The sequence below is a fragment of the Pyrus communis genome, chromosome 11 (assembly GCF_963583255.1).
Source record: "Pyrus communis chromosome 11, drPyrComm1.1, whole genome shotgun sequence".
Taxonomy (NCBI): domain Eukaryota; kingdom Viridiplantae; phylum Streptophyta; class Magnoliopsida; order Rosales; family Rosaceae; genus Pyrus; species Pyrus communis.
Genome location: NC_084813.1, coordinates 18,604,470 through 18,624,487, shown reverse-complemented (window position 1 = coordinate 18,624,487; position 20,018 = coordinate 18,604,470). Strand labels below are relative to the sequence as shown.

Sequence of the window (20,018 nt, the reverse complement as noted above, 5' to 3'; positions counted from 1 at the left end):
ATTCGGATTGGAGTGATCATTCAAACTCTATGTGGTGGGAACCTCAAAATGCTCAACAAGGAGGATATTGGCAGCCACCACAACCTCATATTCAATATGCCCAACCAAATTTAAGTTCGTCAATAGATTATAATCAAAAGCTTAACGAATTAATTTGTTTGGTGCAGGGCTCACAAAATCAAGACAATGAGGCTCGACACGAAGACAAAAGGTTGGATCACTTGGAAAAGCAAATTGGGCAGATAGCGGAGTTCGTAGGACAATTTTGCGACCAAGGCAAACTCCCTAGTTCAACCATTGTAAATCCGAAGGGAGGATTTGAAGCACCTTTGCCGGAAGCACTTATTGCTCCTACGCCATCTAATTCAAGTAAGGTTGTTCCAATTAGTTCTAACCCCATTCCACCTAATATCCCTATTCCTTGCAGGTTCATGAATTCCAAGGAAGAAGAAAGTGAAAAAGACATCTTGGGAGACCTTCCAAAGGTGCAAAGTAGGGAATTTCATGAATTCATCAAAGGGGATATACTTGAGACAACAATGCCCAAAGAAGTTGAATTTGATGACATTGGACAAGTCATAACCATCACATGCAATCTGGCCAAGTCCAATATCCCTGAAACTTTCAAAGGAGTGGTGTTTGTCATTAAGTTCTTGTCAGACAAAACAAGTAAGTCATTTTTTTCAAATTCCATTACATTTTATACTAACTTGTTGTTTTTTATGAATCAGGCACCTACATTAGAATTCAAACCAATGCCGGTTCACTTCAAGTATCACCTTCCATTCAAGGACCAATTCCATGCCGTTTGATTTTATTTATGTTAAAAATAAAAAAATAAAAAAAAATAAAAAAAGATACTAAACATGGAGAAAGGTGGAGCTTCACAAAGGTTGTTTGCGTGAAGCCCCACTACGAGGCGCAGAAGCGGAAGGCATAGAAGCGGGAGGCATAGAAGCGGGAGGCATCGGAGCGGAAGCCATCGGAGCGGGAGGCATCGGAGCTAGAGCATTCCAGGCCTCAATACTTGGCCAAGCGCTGGATGACCCAGGAAAAAGGTGCCTCTGGAGATAAGACGCAAGCCTTTGACGGTCACTGTGAATTCGACCCTCAGATTCTTGCAGCTCATCAAGCTTCCTCTTCATCCCCGACGAATAGTTATTTGCAAGCACATGCAAACTTCTATTCTCGTACTTAAGCTGCTGGATCTCTTGCTTAAGTCTTTCCACCTCTGCCATCAATGATTCCACTTGGCGGGACCGAGCAAGCAGGCGTTGGCCCATGTTGGACACAGAACTCGCACACTGAACACTAAGTGCGAGGGACTCTTGAACGGCCAACTCATCGGACCGTCCTGACAGCAGCCTACTATCTTTTGGAGTGAGGAGGTTTTTAGCTACTATTGTAGCTGTTGTGGAGTCCTGCATCACAGAGTCTTCACCTGAAAGATGACCGTTAGAAGATAAAAAAGAAGGGCGCCATACATTACCTTGACGGGGCGCAACCGGATCGCTGCTGAGACTCAAATCTAAGCTAAGGTTCGATGAGTTTGCCATTTTTTTTCAAAAGTGTTCAAAGAGAAGGGGTGGATGGAGTTAAAATTTCACAAAGGGCCGGAGTCGAGTTTCAGGAATGGGAAATCTTCAGAGTGTGTGTGTTGGGGTGATTGATAGCTCTATAAAAAGCCAAGACGACGCGTCCACCGATTCAAAGAGCCGGATTTTCCGGCGTAATTTAGGCGACGCTCCCTCGGCTTTTCAGAAAACGCGTTCAACTTTGTCAAAAGATTTCTGACAAAGCTGAAAACACGTGGAGGCCATCATCGCATCTACACATCTTTAGCCGACAAGCGCAAAGTTCGGCGACGCTTTCTCTGCTTTTCAGAAGACGCGTGCATCTTTGTCAAAAGGAGCCGCATCTGCACTACCACGTGTCGTTCAGAAAGCGAAGGGGCGTCGTTCAGAAATCGAAGGGGCGCCTGCTCAGAAATCGAAGAGGCGTATTCAAAGATCGAAGAGGCGCCACTATTTCTGACACGCCCCGACCCCGATATTCCCCGAATACCAGGATAGGCACGTGCTGGCCGACACCCGAAGGTGACGAAAGCCATTTATTGAGTGCAAATGCTGAAAACAAAGGATAAATAAGGCTTATAAATATAAAAGAATAATGAATATGCAAATAAGGACCGTGTTCAGAGCACACCTCTAAGCTAGAACACTAAAAGAAAATAATATAAAATTGAATGAAACAAAGGAGTGGGTCCTACACCGAGAGGACTCGAAGATGCCGATGCAGAAGTGCCTGGACGTCGGGATTGTATGCCTCGATTCTAAGCCCTGAAGGGGGCGCAAAACAAACATGAGTGGACCAAGTTGATATATATATAATAAAACAGTTATCAACGTACTAACCCCCAGGTTTTATGAAAACACATATATGTAATGATAAACATAGTTTTTCCGAAATATAGCATGTCGTGCACTGTCTCAAATCATAAATCGCATAAATAATAATCACTAGTGAATGTCCGATATAACACTTCAGGCCCCATGCCGGCTCCCCGTCTCTGAGCAGACAGTCAGAGGAAAATGCACTTCAGGCCCCTTGCCGGCTCCCCGTCTCTGAGCAGACAGTCAGAGGAAAACACACTTCAGGCCCTATGCCAACACCAAACCGTCGCCCGGGACGGACCGGATCTATCCCTTCGTCCCGTAGCGGAAAGGACCACTAGGTAAGTATAAAACCAGTGAACATACATATATTGAAAAACAACTTCATAGTATAAAGTCATCCATCATCTATACTATAAAGAGGTGTTCTAAACATGTTCTAAATATCATATCGTCATCCATCAGATATGCTATAAGAACATGGGTTATAGGAAAAATAGTAATAATTCAAACTAGCCTCAGTAAGCATGTTATCTCAAACGTTTCATAAAACATAATCGTAAAGTCATGCTTTTCTATGTATGCAATTCTACCATTAAAACATGCATTTTTAGAAGGGGTCCACTCACAGTACTTCGCCGTCGAAAAGCCACGCCACTAGCGAAGACGGAAACGCCACAAATAATTGCCCCTAAGCACATAAAGGGTACATTTAGTCAAACTCTACTCAAACGATTGAATTTGGGAAAACGGACATCGGAAACGGGTTTAGAACGTCGAAATTAGCCTAGAAGGGGTCTCGCACGAAAACTCAAAAAGTCAACGATCAAAGTCAACGTTGACCGTTGACCGGTCAAGGTCAAAGTCAAAGGTCAACGCTGACCGTTGACCCAGTCAACGGGTCACGGGTTTGGGCTTTAGGGTTTTGGGGTTAGGTTTTAGGTGGGTTGGGTTTGGGTTAGAAGGAAAGTGGGTTTGGGTTTGAAACCTCATGGCCCAAGGCCTAATTTAAAAGGGGAAATGGGTTTGGGCTGCAACCAAGGCCCTAAGGCCTTTTGGGTTTTTAAAATGAAATAACTAAAAATAAAAAAGGAAAGGGTGAGGGTATTGGGCCAGAGACCAAACGGGCCTAAGGCCCGTGTGTGTGTGTGGAGAACGGCCCGAAGGCCTGGGTGCCCGGAGAAGAACACCGGAGCTCGGCCGGAAAATTCCCAAGCTCCTTTGGAGCTCAAAACGCAACCAAAACATGTCATTCAATATACCAAATTGAAGCCCCGAAGGTAAGGAATCGAAATATACCCTTGGTTCCCGTCATCGTGGTCGGAGTTGGCCGGAAAACAGCTTGGAAGCCACGGGTGTCCGCCGGAAACTGGGTAAGATTCAAATGAGAATAACTTCTTCGATACTCAATGAAATTGGGTGAAACAAAAAGAAAAGTTGTAGTACTCAGCGAGACGAAGAGATTGATACCTTGCACGCCGGCCAACTCGCCGTGGTTTGGCCGGAAATTGCCTCGAAAGGGGCGGTGCTCGCCGGAAAACTGGGAAATGTCTCCGGGGTGGTTTCTTCGTGGTTTGACGTCCAAAACACAACCACGGGGTTAGAAAAGAGTTATAGGTGTGGGCATGGGTGTGTGTGGGTGTGTGTGCGTGCGCGTTCTGCTCGGAGGGAGGGAGAAAAAGACAGAGAGAAAGAAAGAGAGAAGAGAGACTGAGAAGACTTTTCAGAAGAAAAAAAAAAAAAAAAAAAAAAAAAGAAAAGAAGGGAAAGGGAAAGGGAACCGGGGAACAAAAACAGGGGGTGGGCCCCTTGGGCTCACCAATTAAGGCTCAAAAACAATATTAAAAAGGAAAGTATCCCCCAAACTTAGTGAAAATACAAAAATACCCATTTTCTTACGTAAATCCCGGGACGGGTTATTACAATCTACCCCCCTTAAAAGAATTTCGTCCCGAAATTTAAAATCACCACTTAAACCGAAATACTTGAAAATAGGAAGAAGAATATATGTATAAAGAGAATTCAAGTCAGAGTGGGTGCATCAAAGAGAATATGCCACACCGTCGCGAGCGGGTTGCCAAATCCTCTATCATGCCTCCAAGCTCTTACTTTCTTCCCCATCAGTGTAAAAGTAGAAACATACTTTAATAAGATATAAAGTCGAAAACATATATAGACATAAGTTCAAAAATAAGTACGCAAAATACTAGAGCGTCAAAATAGTCAAAATAGATATGTACTAACATATAGGTCAAAAACTCGCGCTTAACTTAAAAACTGAAAATGGAAATACTTCCCCCAAAACATTTGTAACGTCGAAAACAAATAATTAAAGAAAAGGAAGTTAAAATACTTATACTGAAAATCAAAAATGAAACTCAAAGCTGAAAAATGAGAGTGGGTCTCGCCTAAGCATACGAACGTCACGTACTCCGAGAAAAGATGCGTCTCTAGGTCAAGTCCTAACAATAGCAAATCTGTACCAACTGCTGAAGACGAATCTTCCTGCCCACTTGCTTAATGAACCCAACGAATAAGTTTTCAATACCACAGTCGGCCGCCCGTGATATCGATCACACATTTGTTGTCTCGATAAGCAAGCAATAATTTGATGTGGTTGCACAATTTCACGCGTCGTAATTTCAATCTTTCGAATACCAGTTCACAATACTCCTCTGCTAACCAGTATTGCCTGTAGAACTCTCGTACCATGCCGCAAAAAATGGCGTACTCAAACCGAACAAAACAGAAACTGTCGTCATAAAACTCTATCCAGTATCAAGCATCTTATCATCCTCAGTTCTTCCAAATGTGACCAACTACTCCAGTGTTTTGCCAACAAATAACCCATTTGAAAACTGTAACTTGGGATTCAAAGGAAGTGGCTACCATGTTACTAGTAGACCCAAAAGCTCAAGCCAAGCAAGCAGAAAACGAAAAGTCACATTTCCCAACAAGCAATATCTCTTAGGAATCATTGTAGTGCTCAAACCACCTCTCCAATTTTGCTTAGTTGCAGATTTCTAGTAAAACAAGGTCAACGTTGATGGAAAGAAGGACTCTCAAGTGATCAACCTAAAAATAAATGAGAGTACACACTTTTCGAGAGAAGTGTAAAGATTTTCCGATTCTCACCTCGACCGCGCTGGGGTGCCAACCCAGAGTGCACTAAACAGATCTGTTAGAAGTGTTTCAATAACCACGTACTCACAACAACAGAGTCTTGAAGCGAAACAATGAAAAGATGAGTTGAGACGGCACATAACATTGGAAAAGAACCGATGTGATGCCTATGAATTATAGTAAGATGGTGATACAATCCGCTGACCTTATGTACTCAAACCTTCATCCAACTCCTACTAAAAGATCGCACAAACATCACGCCCACGTGCTCACGAACCGAAGGATCCTGGTGTCAAGGTAGTGGAAAGCTACGTTGAGGCGAACACATCACATCATCGAAAAGGTCTGCACCACAATCTTCACCAACCTCTTACCATAAGACGACTCCAACCTCACACCCACGTGGAACTTTTTCTGGTAAGTAGGGTAAGCTTATGAAAAGATTATGCTCCCAACATTTCTGTCTGAAAAGATAAGAATTGGGCGCATACTTCCGCCGAATTGATCGATCATGAATTCTTCACTGATTGAGCGAGAAACCATGTAGATAAGGCTAAAAGAACACTCAAGAATTTGAGGATCAAAACAAGTTTATTAAAACTAGAGTACAAGATATCTGGATGAGTGAGAAATCATGCTAAGAACAAACAAGCGAAGGAAGGCAAAGATGCAGAAATAGAAATCACTGTTTATGATTATTTGGTTAATCAACACGGTAAGGTTGACTAGTTCCTTAGCCAAAAAGGAAATAGGTATAAGCTCAAGAATAGTCAAGAACTGTTAATAAGATTTGACGAGGCCAAAGACATTTCGAAATTCACAATACTTTGTGAGAGATGTTTCAAAGTTCAAAAATTAAACATAGAACCTCTGAACCAACAAAATGACGAAGAAGAAAGATACAAAGCAGTCTGCATAAGCATGCAGTGACACGATTGGCTAACTTAAAGTGATGCCCTTGAGCAAACCAAAGTTCAATGAGTCCAGAGAAGTTCAAAGTAAAGCTCGATCTTCGTACAATGATGAATATGGTAGTCTCAAGCCATTACACTGAAAAGTTACAAGGCTGAACAGTTAGTGGACAAGAGCACTGGTCAGTTGGGCTACAAGCAAAAGGCTAAGTTCACCTCCACCGAAAAGTATGTGGACAAGGTGCTAGGATTTACCGTCTAGTGCCAAATCCAGGTGAGGTTCAAGAAGTCTGTTTATCCAAACAAGTATGGATCTTCATCAACCAAAACCAATTACAACAACAAAAAGAATCGCAACTCCTTTTGGAAAATTGGTGGGAATAGCGGCTCCTACTGAAGAGTCACTTAAGAAATTATCTAATTTAAATGAAGTCAACTCCCGAAGAATTTGGTGTAGAGCTAACGATCAAAGGTTAAGGAACTTGACTTCGCCGTTGAGGTAAGCAAAAAGGTTACTGATAGAACAATCATCGAAGATTCATTCTACCGATTCACACGAGTTTCTTCAATGGTAATGAGCCTGAGAACATTGATTTGCTCCCGCCAACTACCACTTACTAATCGTCGTCACCACTAGCGCTTACTTGCTTTCTCAAACACGCACTTCGAATATTTCAAGTAGTTGCCACTGCAATATGACTCTGCCTGCCGTTCCTAGGGAACGCATGTCGCAGAGTGATGTCATCGTTTCAGTGTTCTAGTTGATCTCAACCAACTCGTACCGTCAAGATTTTTCCACTTCTCGAGATTTCGATGTAGAGCCGACTTTGCCCGCAATTCCTAGGGAACGCATGTTGCAGAGTAGCACTGCCATTACGTATCTACAGCTGGTCTCGACCAGACTTCCTCAAACTAAGATTTCTAGAATACGTCGCTTCCAAGTAACACTCACTGTGCCCGCCATTCCCTGAGAATGCACGTCGTAAAGTACAAAACCGCTTCATATCTTCCAATTTCAACTCACTTAGGGTTTTTCCGTTTCCCAAAGCTTCTGTGTAAATCCAATCATGTCCGAAATTCCCAGGGAATGCACGATGTAGAGTATCGATCCGATGTCGAAAGTCATCCAACAATCCACTTCATCACCACTGAGGCACAATCCCGACACGAATTCTTGTATTTCAACCAGAAGGTGAAAATTCAAACAGAGAAAGGTTCGAACAACTACGTCGAATGACACCAAATCTGGAAGTCATGACATCCAAATGATGTCATGGCAGACACACTACTACAGTAACAGAAAGTCCTAAGTATGCTCTGAACAAAACCACGCTCTGATACCAATCTGACACGCCCCGACCCCGATATTCCCCGAATACCAGGATAGGCACGTGCTGGCCGACACCCGAAGGTGACGAAAGCCATTTATTGAGTGCAAATGCTGAAAACAAAGGATAAATAAGGCTTATAAATATAAAAGAATAATGAATATGCAAATAAGGACCGTGTTCAGAGCACACCTCTAAGCTAGAACACTAAAAGAAAATAATATAAAATTGAATGAAACAAAGGAGTGGGTCCTACACCGAGAGGACTCGAAGATGCCGATGCAGAAGTGCCTGGACGTCGGGATTGTATGCCTCGATTCTAAGCCCTGAAGGGGGCGCAAAACAAACATGAGTGGACCAAGTTGATATATATATAATAAAACAGTTATCAACGTACTAACCCCCAGGTTTTATGAAAACACATATATGTAATGATAAACATAGTTTTTCCGAAATATAGCATGTCGTGCACTGTCTCAAATCATAAATCGCATAAATAATAATCACTAGTGAATGTCCGATATAACACTTCAGGCCCCATGCCGGCTCCCCGTCTCTGAGCAGACAGTCAGAGGAAAATGCACTTCAGGCCCCTTGCCGGCTCCCCGTCTCTGAGCAGACAGTCAGAGGAAAACACACTTCAGGCCCTATGCCAACACCAAACCGTCGCCCGGGACGGACCGGATCTATCCCTTCGTCCCGTAGCGGAAAGGACCACTAGGTAAGTATAAAACCAGTGAACATACATATATTGAAAAACAACTTCATAGTATAAAGTCATCCATCATCTATACTATAAAGAGGTGTTCTAAACATGTTCTAAATATCATATCGTCATCCATCAGATATGCTATAAGAACATGGGTTATAGGAAAAATAGTAATAATTCAAACTAGCCTCAGTAAGCATGTTATCTCAAACGTTTCATAAAACATAATCGTAAAGTCATGCTTTTCTATGTATGCAATTCTACCATTAAAACATGCATTTTTAGAAGGGGTCCACTCACAGTACTTCGCCGTCGAAAAGCCACGCCACTAGCGAAGACGGAAACGCCACAAATAATTGCCCCTAAACACATAAAGGGTACATTTAGTCAAACTCTACTCAAACGATTGAATTTGGGAAAACGGACATCGGAAACGGGTTTAGAACGTCGAAATTAGCCTAGAAGGGGTCTCGCACGAAAACTCAAAAAGTCAACGATCAAAGTCAACGTTGACCGTTGACCGGTCAAGGTCAAAGTCAAAGGTCAACGCTGACCGTTGACCCAGTCAACGGGTCACGGGTTTGGGCTTTAGGGTTTTGGGGTTAGGTTTTAGGTGGGTTGGGTTTGGGTTAGAAGGAAAGTGGGTTTGGGTTTGAAACCTCATGGCCCAAGGCCTAATTTAAAAGGGGAAATGGGTTTGGGCTGCAACCAAGGCCCTAAGGCCTTTTGGGTTTTTAAAATGAAATAACTAAAAATAAAAAAGGAAAGGGTGAGGGTATTGGGCCAGAGACCAAACGGGCCTAAGGCCCGTGTGTGTGTGTGGAGAACGGCCCGAAGGCCTGGGTGCCCGGAGAAGAACACCGGAGCTCGGCCGGAAAATTCCCAAGCTCCTTTGGAGCTCAAAACGCAACCAAAACATGTCATTCAATATACCAAATTGAAGCCCCGAAGGTAAGGAATCGAAATATACCCTTGGTTCCCGTCATCGTGGTCGGAGTTGGCCGGAAAACAGCTTGGAAGCCACGGGTGTCCGCCGGAAACTGGGTAAGATTCAAATGAGAATAACTTCTTCGATACTCAATGAAATTGGGTGAAACAAAAAGGAAAGTTGTAGTACTCAGCGAGACGAAGAGATTGATACCTTGCACGCCGGCCAACTCGCCGTGGTTTGGCCGGAAATTGCCTCGAAAGTCACTGAGGCCGTCGGAAACTGGGTAAGATTCAAATGAGTATAACTTCTTCAATACTCAATGAAATTAGGTGAAACAAAAAGGAAAGTTGTAGTACTCAGCGAGACGAAGAGATTGATACCTTTCACGCCGGCCAACTCGCCGTGTTTTGGCCGGAAATTGCCTCGAAAGGGGCGGTGCTCGCCGGAAAACTGGGAAATGTCTCCGGGGTGGTTTCTTCGTGGTTTGACGTCCAAAACACAACCACGGGGTTAGAAAAGAGTTATAGGTGTGGGCATGGGTGTGTGTGGGTGTGTGTGCGTGCGCGTTCTGCTCGGAGGGAGGGAGAAAAAGACAGAGAGAAAGAAAGAGAGAAGAGAGACTGAGAAGACTTTTCAGAAGAAAAAAAAAAAAAAAAAAAAAAAAGAAGGGAAAGGGAAAGGGAACCGGGGAACAAAAACAGGGGGTGGGCCCCTTGGGCTCACCAATTAAGGCTCAAAAACAATATTAAAAAGGAAAGTATCCCCCAAACTTAGTGAAAATACAAAAATATCCATTTTCTTACGTAAATCCCGGGACGGGTTATTACAATTTCAAAGAGCCGGATTTGCGGGATCAAAACGTTTGTCGACAAGGGTAAAAAGTACCACCACTTGATATTATCTCTATATATGTCGACCTTCGTCTTTTATGGCAGGGCAAACCTGAAGAAAATGCCCAACTCTCCCTCACCTCTGAGGGCGCACTCCCAGCAAAGCCTTTCAAAATACTCAATTCTTTCTTCTTCCCCAAAGATGATACCAGATGCCTGGAGTACATATGACCCAGGAGGAAACGGCGGATTGAAGCATGTGCTGATTCATTCACCGCTTCTTCAAAGCAAAGGTATCTCATATCATCAAGGTCAAAAGCAAAAGTATCTCATATCATGCTCTTTCCCTGTCTTTTTCTTTGTCCTTGTTCTTACTTGCATGGCAAAGTAAAAGAAGCAATTAGCCGGCACTTGGAGTCAGTCTTCCGATCTGGAGCCAACTGCCTGGAATCTATTCCTGATTGCTTACCTAGCGTTGCTCTCGAGTAGTCATCTTCAACGGTTGTTACACTTCCAGAGAAGGGACCACTCCTGCAAAGATTGAACAAAGAAACAGATAACAGGAGGAAGCTCAGACCTTCGGGGGAAACCAAAAGAACCATCCTGCTGCCCAGTTCAAGAAGTAGCACAAAGGAAAATCAACGATGGGCAGAAACCAGTTCAAGAGTAAGCCTGTGGAATCACAAAGATCAAAGCCTCAATGCAATCACCAAGGAGAAGAGGGAATTTACACTCCATAACCAGATTTGCGTCCCTAAACTCTTCTCTTTGTTAATTACATTATGCCATGTTTAATATGTTTTAGTTGCTTTTTATGTGTTTACTTATGTTTTGTGTGAATCTATGCTTAAAACATTGAGGACAATGTTTGATTTAAGTGTGGGGGGGGGTAACTAAAGTGTTTTGATGCAAATTCGTAGGGTTTTATCCACCATAACTTCTAATGTTGTTCCTTGCTGTTTTAAGGTGTTTTTAAGTTGTTTTAGAGTGTTTTAGTGTGTTTTGTTTTATAATTCGAAAATCCCATAAAAATTTGAAAAATTGTTTTGAAAAACCCAAAAAGAGTTGTTTTAAAAGTCGTTTTTGTGTGTTTGTGTCTTAGGGTACCTTCCAACACAATGATAAGGATTTGGTTTATAATTGCATGACGGTTAGAAAGAGTTATAAACATAGAGAAAAGTTTGATTTACTCTTGGTATATGCTTGGTTATGGTTATAATGTATGACTTCACATGCAATCATAAAAGAAAAATTCGTTTTTGTAACATGCTTGAAGGAAGAAACTCAAACAAACGCTACATCCCTGTGAGACTCGAGCCATTACTTTCTTTGGAGAGTTATTTTCTGTGATTCTTTATTTTCTAAAGTTGTTGCATGATCTCATTATTCCTTGCTTGGTTGCTACTTAGAATGCAATTGTATCATGATAGAACTAAATGCTAGAACTCATGCCCATTTCATTCAAAGCATGTTATTGATTTGCATAACACATATTCAAGAAGAAGTTGTGTAGTGACCACCACCATAGCCAAATAGCCTTACTTCCCATACTTCGTATATGTTGTAAGTTTTAACCCCGTTGAGCCTTGTTTAGCCTTTATTCTTTGTTTACCCACATTTTCCTCACCTAGCCTAGTTTAGGACAATCCCCACCCTTGTTCTTAAAGTTTAGTGAGCATGACTTAAATGAATTCCTTTTGAGTTACATTATGCAAGAAAATGAGTGTGGGGGAGTAAAAGTTTGTTCTTACGTTTATATGTATGTTTTGAGATTTAAAAGAAAAAGAAGAAAAGAAAAAAAAAAAAAAAAAAAAAAAAAAAAGGAGTGAAAATAAGTAAGAATGAACTCACGAGCGTTGATGGTTGAAGAAAGGGTCCAAAAAGTTGAATATGGCCCTAAGTTTTGTGTGATTTTCCCTTGGGTGTTTAAAGTTGACTTCTGCATTCTTAAGGGAATTCTAAGTGCCTAATTCAATACTTTGCTCACTATTGCTTTAAGAATGTTTGTTTATCTTTCACCTTTCATTGTTAGCCAATACCCTAGCCCCGTTACTACCCTTTGACTTCTATATTGAGTGTTATGTATTTCAATTGTGGAGTTTGAACTTGGTATGAGCTTATGGTGTCACTGGTTCTCGCGTCTAAGTAGTAGCATTCCATTCATGAGATCATATCTAAACATGCTTATTGACTCCAGAAAATGCTTTCCTTATTATAACATATGTGAGTGTTCGTCTACATGTTTACATCAATCTTCTCACATATACCTAGTGTAGGGTGTGTAGTCAGAAAATCTGTGTGAAAAACGAGAGTACATCTAGTAAGAAATTGAGGGAATTCTCTAAAGGCATGTTACTACATTTGAAATGTGTTTTAATTGCTTAATTGTGAACTAGTATGTGGTGACTATGATTAAGAATGTACTTAAGTGTAAAGATGGCTCAAATCTGTGAGAATAATGATTTTTAACTTGTCATGTGCATTGGAAGTCCCTGATACGATTGTTGGAAGGTGTAGGTTGTGTTTTGTTCTTTTTGTTTTGTTTTTCTGTTTTGCTCGAGGACTAGCAAAAGCTAAGTGTGGGGGTATTTGATAGGAGCATATTTATGCGACTTAAATGGCTTGTTCTCGTACATTTACGTTATGTTTCTTTAGTTATTTTAGTACTTTAAGCTATTTTCGTGTGTTTGTAGGTCCAAAGGGCTAAAGGAGCAAAAAGATGCATTTTGGAGACTTTTGGAGCACTTTTGGGCGAAGGACGGATAGCTTATGCTTGAAGCCAAAGTGTTGGACGAAATTGAAGACCTAATTGGAGCCAAAGTGTTGGAACCTTGTTCTCTTTAGTTTTAGGACATTTAAACCTTTCCTAATCCCAATCATGCCATGCATAACACACATCCATTCTAACACATTGTCATTGCACATGCATTTCCTTCATTAGTTAACCCACATGCACTTATCACTTATCATCACCACATATCATATCACTTAATCACTTATCACTTATCATCACCACTTAACCACTTATCATATCACTTATCACTTATCACTTAACATATCATCCACCTACTTCACCTACAACATCCACCTACTTCACCTACAACATCCACTTCACCTACAACATCCACCTACTTCACCTACAACATCCACTTCACCTACAACATCCACCTACTTCACCTACAACATCCACCTACTTCACCTACAAATGACATAGCCATATGTTCCCTCCACTACTCCTATAAATACCCTTGCATTCATTCATTCATGGAGATCTCATTTTCATACACAACACACCACAAACACTTCCATTCCCTCATTGCCGTGAGTCCCCCTTCCCTTATAATCCAAACACCAATCCTCTTCCAATTACACCACTCCTCATCCACTTCCATACTTCCCCAATCTATTCAACACACCAACAACATTCCTTAGACCTTGTGCTACAATAAAGAGGAAGATAAGAGGGTCTAAACGTTCATACAATTCAAGTTTGAGTTGTTGGAATGTTTAGGCGTTTCTTTGATTTCAATGTTTAATTTTAATTCTCTTTGTTTTGTATGAGGAACTAAACCCCCCCTTAGCTAGGGGGTGATTCGAAATATATGTTTATGCTTGCATTTTGATTTGATTACTTCTAATTGCATTTCATAAGTTGTTGATTCAATTTGTTTAACCGTTTGATTGATAACTTATTTATGTATGTTTATTAAGAATGCGCGCTTAATTTTCATGCATGAATATGACGCTAGAATATAAGTGATTTTCACCTAATCGTTATGAACTTATATTCACAAGTAGTGGAGGTTGCTTATAAACAATCGCGTTAAATGAATTCTTGGCACGAGTTTCATGCTCATCATAGTAACGAATGCCTCGTCAACACTTATAGTTTTCATAATGCTTAATGATCTTTGATTGTATCTTTATTGTGCTGTTCACGTAAAGGACTTTTGGAGAATGTTGTGAATTGCGTTGCGCTAACCCATCCAATTCATTAACTTAAGGAAAACTTGACGGTTAATTTAAGCGGACCTAATTAACCCGGGGTGATGAGTTTCATAATTTATTGAAATGCAATTGGAAATCTTTTTATTATGCAAGTGTAACATATGTGGAGATGACCCCCTTAGCTATTCTATCATCCATTCATTCCATTTCATCAATTTCATATTTACATTCTGTCTAGTTTATTAACTTGTTTCGTTATTTCAAATTTCGTAAAACCTCAATCCCCCTTCTGCTTTAATGTTCATTTTAGTTAGAATTCAATTTAGTTTGTGTTTTTAAAGCATTTTGAGTTTTTGGTTTGTCTTAGTGTTTTAAACTTTAATTTTGTATTCTTTGAGTCTAGTTTAGTGTTTTAAACTGTGTTTTTAAGTTTTTGAGTCAAATCCAAGTGATTAGCAATCCCTCCTAATCCCCGGTCCAGAACGATCCCTACTTGCACCTATACTACAATTGATAAAAAGAGGGTTTAATTTGTGCGCGTATAAATCTCGCATCACTAAACCTGCCCACGAGTCGGAACCACATAAAGTGGTCTGTACGACAGGCCTGGGTGTAATACATATAAACACTCTAGTGCTACGATCACGTGAAGGCTGTGCGAATAATCGCGAGTCACCTACGAGTCGGAACCACCTAATGTGGTCTGTACGACAGGACTGTGCACCTAACTTGGATCCAAGCTGAGCGTGTGGTGCGGGAGGTGAACATCACGTGAAGGACTGTGCCCTACTCTGGGCGGGAGCACTAACACCGGGGGTGCAGGTTATGAGCTCTCTAGGTATCTCGAATCGCTACTGAATGTAAACATGAGTACACTTACCTGGCACTTACCTGTGCGTCCACATCACCCAATATGCATATGTATATATAACCGATTGATAATGCAACTAACGATGCATAAACAATGATAATGTAATGCATGGCATAAAACTAATAAACATTTAAATCAATTATGGGAAAATATAGTATATAGGTATATACGGAAAACCAAAAGCCCACTCACTGGTATGTGGAAGGGTCGTAGCCCCCCTGCCTCGAGTGACCACGCTCGTCCTCGGGATACGTATCACCTATATAAGAAACAACTATAAAAACGTTAATTTTAAAGCACATAACCTACCTTTCGTAATAACTTCTCATACATTGCTCAAATGGGGCAAATGAATATACCAACGTGCTCTACTCAACCTCAGGATCAACCTCAGGATCACACCCAAATTTTTAGAAAAATTTTCCACCGCCGCACGCGCCCCCACGCGCCGGCCACGAGCAGGCACGTGCCTGGCACGCTGACGGCGTCAACTGACGCCGTAGGGAATATTCCGTCAGTTCTAACGGATTTCTTCAACGGCGTCAGGAATATTCCGTCAGACTTGACGGAATATTCCGTCACCTTCTCCGGTGAGCCTCCGGCGCCGGAAAACTGGAAAATTTTCAAACGTTTATATCTTCTTCGTTTTTCATCCAAATTTCACAAAATTGGTACCAAAATGAAGCTTAGAACTAGAGGAACACAATTATACAACTTTCAAGGGTTAAAAACCACGAAATCTCACCTATCAAAACCACCCAATTCCGGCCAACTTCGAATACAGTGCTCCCGACGTCCAATTCCTTCAAATGAACTACTCCGAGCCTCCTTGGGACCCCACCAAGCTTCCTACAAGCTTCAATCTCCCTAAAACGTGAAAAATCACGTGTGCATGAACAATGTTCGAAATCGGACGTTATAGTTTCAACGTGAAAACGGTAGTGTTCTTACCTGAAAATGGTACGGTTGGACTCCCACGAGCCTCACGAGCTCGAATATGGCCTTGGTTTCCTCGATCTGTGGGTGTTTGATGGGTTTTGGGTGTGTGTCCGTACGTATATGGTGAAAGGGAAGGGAAATGGGGCTCGGGAGGATCACAGGGAAAGAGACAGAAAGGTGTGGAGTATGGGAGTGTGTGTGTGGCTCCAAACATGCCAACCAAACTCAAAAACAACAAATGAACGTAAAGAAATCAAACTAGGGGCAATTTTGTCTTTTCACACGTACGTTAAAATGTTTCTGGGACGGGCTGTCACACATAGAGTTAGTCTTTTTTTATGTAACAACAATTTATTTAAACTAAGATCAGTAAATGATTTAGTACAGAACTTGTCATCCACAAGAGTCAATTGAAGACGAATACTACTAAATTGTATTTCCAATCTAAAACTTGAAGGTTAAAAGTTATGAAGTCATATTTGACTCTAAATGTGGTGCTGCAAGTTATTTTATATACAATGCATATGAAATCAAATTTGACTTTTAACTTTTAACTCTTGTAAATTGGAAGGAGTCTAATTGGAAGGAGTCTAGTCAAATTTAGAGACAAATATAATTTTTGTATCTTATGTGGTGAGAATCCCACATTTAGAGCTATATCAAACGTCAAATATGACTTTTCACTTAAATCATATATGAGTGTAACTTTTCTAGTACATTGGAGATATCTTATAGTTTTATTAATATATTAATATAAATTCTTCACACCTGCAATGGCTCCGATTCATGTTAGGGAACGGTGAAGCAACCCACCCTTTACGAATGGTGTAAAATATGCTCATTGTTCAAGGTTTTATTTACACATCTGATTTGGGGCATTTTGGCCATGATTTGGAGCTTTTCACTCATACTCCCCCACAACTTTGAATCAATCCTCCAATTAAGTTAATCTTGTACCACTGATTAAGTTAAAAACAAAGCAGTTATTAAGAAATACAAACGATTTATTCTACTCTAAGTTTTCATTTCTTTCTTCTTCCTTTGTGATTCTTCTTCTCTGTTACTATCATGATGGTATCTTGCTTGCGCATTTGATTTTGAAGATTTTGCAGTTGCACTCCAAGTAAAATGTGAGATAAAAGCTAATCTTCATCCCAAGAATCTTGTTCTTCAAGCTCACAAACCTACTGTCACACACGTTAATGATAAAAACTTGTTTTTTTTTTTTTCATGAATTGAACATGAAATTGAAGTTTGGAGGCACCACATGGGAAATGGCATATTATACAGCCAGTCAGACCATGACACAATTTTCAGTAGGTTTTGATTTATCTAAAACAATATATTTAAAGTTTGATCTACACTCAGCATTGTATTGATTAGAGCATACGTGTCAAACGAACGGTCTGACCAAAATAGAACCCTGCTTGGCCTGTAGGTTTGGGTTGGCTATTTCAGCCCAACAACTTTAATTTAGTGGGACGTCAAAATGTTGCTTAATTATGTGGCTTATGATGCCTGGAGCCCTAGCAGTACAATCATCATCACCATATCTTGTCAATGTGAATGTTTTTTCACATTTGTTGGTTACAATAATGGGCTGGTCGATCGTGGACTCGTTAGTTTATAACTTCATATACATTGACCAGCTTTAACTTAAAAAGTAACAGAATTTAGGATTTGGCTGTTGAGCTATGGTCTGCTGATTTGGCATGGGATCTGGTTGACCTGGCCCTGTCTTTATTTCTCTGGAAGAATATACATTATCTGACTGTTTTGTGCTGAAATTCGGGTTAAATAAATCAAATCGTTTGTAGAAAATAACAAAACCATGCACAGGGAATGTTGGATGAAATTTTATAATTTTTATCATATTATCCTTTGCTGGAGGCTGTTCGGTTTATGCGTTTGGAAGGAGGCAAATCCATTTTTTTAGTTTGAACTTGTGAAGCTCTGAGAGCATCTAAAGTAGAGTGCTTAAATAGAGACAATCATCGTATAAAACGAGTATAAAACAAATATAGGAAAAAAATAAATCTTCAATATATCGGAGAATGAGTCCCTAAAGTATAGTGACTCGCCGAATATTTGATGTATGTACTCACATATACTGACTGCATAGAAACTGAAATGGTACACCCATTTTTGCAATTTGAGTGGAAATGTTGGTAATGAAAAAACATCTACGTTTAGATGTCGGTAAAATGGCTGGGAAGTAAATATGTCCACTGCAAAGCAACAACTTGCACTTCGTAAAACTATATATATATTACTCAACTCTATACAAATTGTGGTTGTCATAACAATTTGGAATTTAGCCAATGGTAGTATGTCATTTTATTCCCCCAACCAGTCAATCCCCAGTCACCCCCTAGCCATCGAATAGATCCGCCCCTTTCCCTACTCATTGGTTTGGTGATAGAATATTCTCCACATATTTCTTTTCCTTTGTTATCTATATGCCAAAATGGATATTTGTAAACATATAGTAATAATGAATTTCTCTCACTGTCTGAGTTAAAGGACGAAGTCAAGAGATTTGTATGAATAGGACATCCTCAAATAACAAAGTCACATTTCAAAAACTTAAGAACTTATTGAACACTTATATATATATATATATATATATATATATTAATATATATATATATATTAATCTATATAGTTTTTTATACAACATATTGCAATATCAACGCGTTTTCAAGTTTTGAAAGCGTTGCATGACAACATTATTACCAATACTATCAAATATCTCTCTATAACAATAATTATATTATCATTCATTCATTGATCTCCCATTCGATTTCTCAATTTATTCTTCATAAATTTCATGACTGAAAATACTCTTTCAATGACGGCAGTAGCAACTGGAAAAGTTAGTACTAATGTCACAAGTAAATAAACTAGCGGATACACCTTATCTTTTTTGTACTGAACCATTTTTCTGCAAGATATCAAATCCCTTTTAAACTAAAAAACTCAATGCTAAATTGCATATCCACAATGTTAAGTCTGAAATTAAATCCTAAGTATCTCCAGGTCATTTATAGAGAAATCCTTAAAATAAAACTGCGCAAGCTGCAGTTAAATTAATTATTAATTTAATTGCCATCACGTGGGCCTTTGGAGGATGCAAACGGTAGAATTATTTTAATTGTCTACCCATTTTTTCAATTGTAGTTTAATTAGGGTGGTCATTGGGAAGCAAAACTGTATAATTATTATCTTTAAAAAAAAAATTGAGGGGTAATCCACCCCTCCTAGGCTTCATAGTGGATCCGCCCATGATAAGGGCTTCAAAGTAGTTATTTTTTGTTCACATATTTTTTGTTTTTAATTTTTTTTTAATTTTTTTATTTATCTATGAAGAGGAGTGGAAGATGACTAATTTTGGAATTCCAACAACTCATTATGGTGATAAGAGAATGAATGATTATATTCACATTTTTCCAAATTACTTTTTTCATACTTTTTTACTTTTTTAAATATATATATATATATATATATATATTTTTTTTTTTTATATATCATACACACCGGAAGCACTTGATATAAAAATATTAAAAAATAAAAAAAGGTGTGGGAAAAATAATTTGAAAGGTGTGGGAAAAATAATTTGAAAGGTGTGAATATAACATCTCTAAGAGAAAATATTGTTTCGCACATGTTAGTGTTCATTATTGAGTGATCGCTCCCTATTTGGCTAGAAGATGCGGTCTCGAGGCTTCCTCTCTCCAAGCTAGCAAGATGAGATTACCGCTTTCCTCAGTTACTAATAACGTATTTTCATGTGTATAACTTTGTCACATCACATGGGATTATTGATATGAAATATTTGCCACAGCAAAGACACCAAGTGTAAGTAGATCTCAAAACGTATAGCATATTATATGATCAAAAGTAATTCTACTTAGTTAACATCGATCAAATATTTACACCATATCAAAAACGGTATATCTTCAATATCCAACACTGTAAATTATTATATGCTACCAACCAATCACAACCCCTAGCTAATACTGTCAACAAAGATCG

At 39.8% G+C, this 20,018-nt stretch overlaps 2 long non-coding RNA genes across 2 annotated transcripts in view; one reads left to right on the top strand and one right to left on the bottom strand.

Annotated features, from left to right (window-relative positions):
* The window catches only part of LOC137707796 (uncharacterized), a 69,818-nt gene that overhangs the window by 15,505 nt on the left and 34,295 nt on the right, over window positions 1–20,018 (top strand). The window lies entirely within an intron of this gene.
* Window positions 2,135–3,120, bottom strand: LOC137707797 (uncharacterized). The gene is made up of 2 exons (XR_011064732.1): window positions 3,023–3,120; window positions 2,135–2,339 (listed from the first exon to the last, which is right to left on the bottom strand). It is a non-coding gene; the product is annotated as an uncharacterized lncRNA (long non-coding RNA).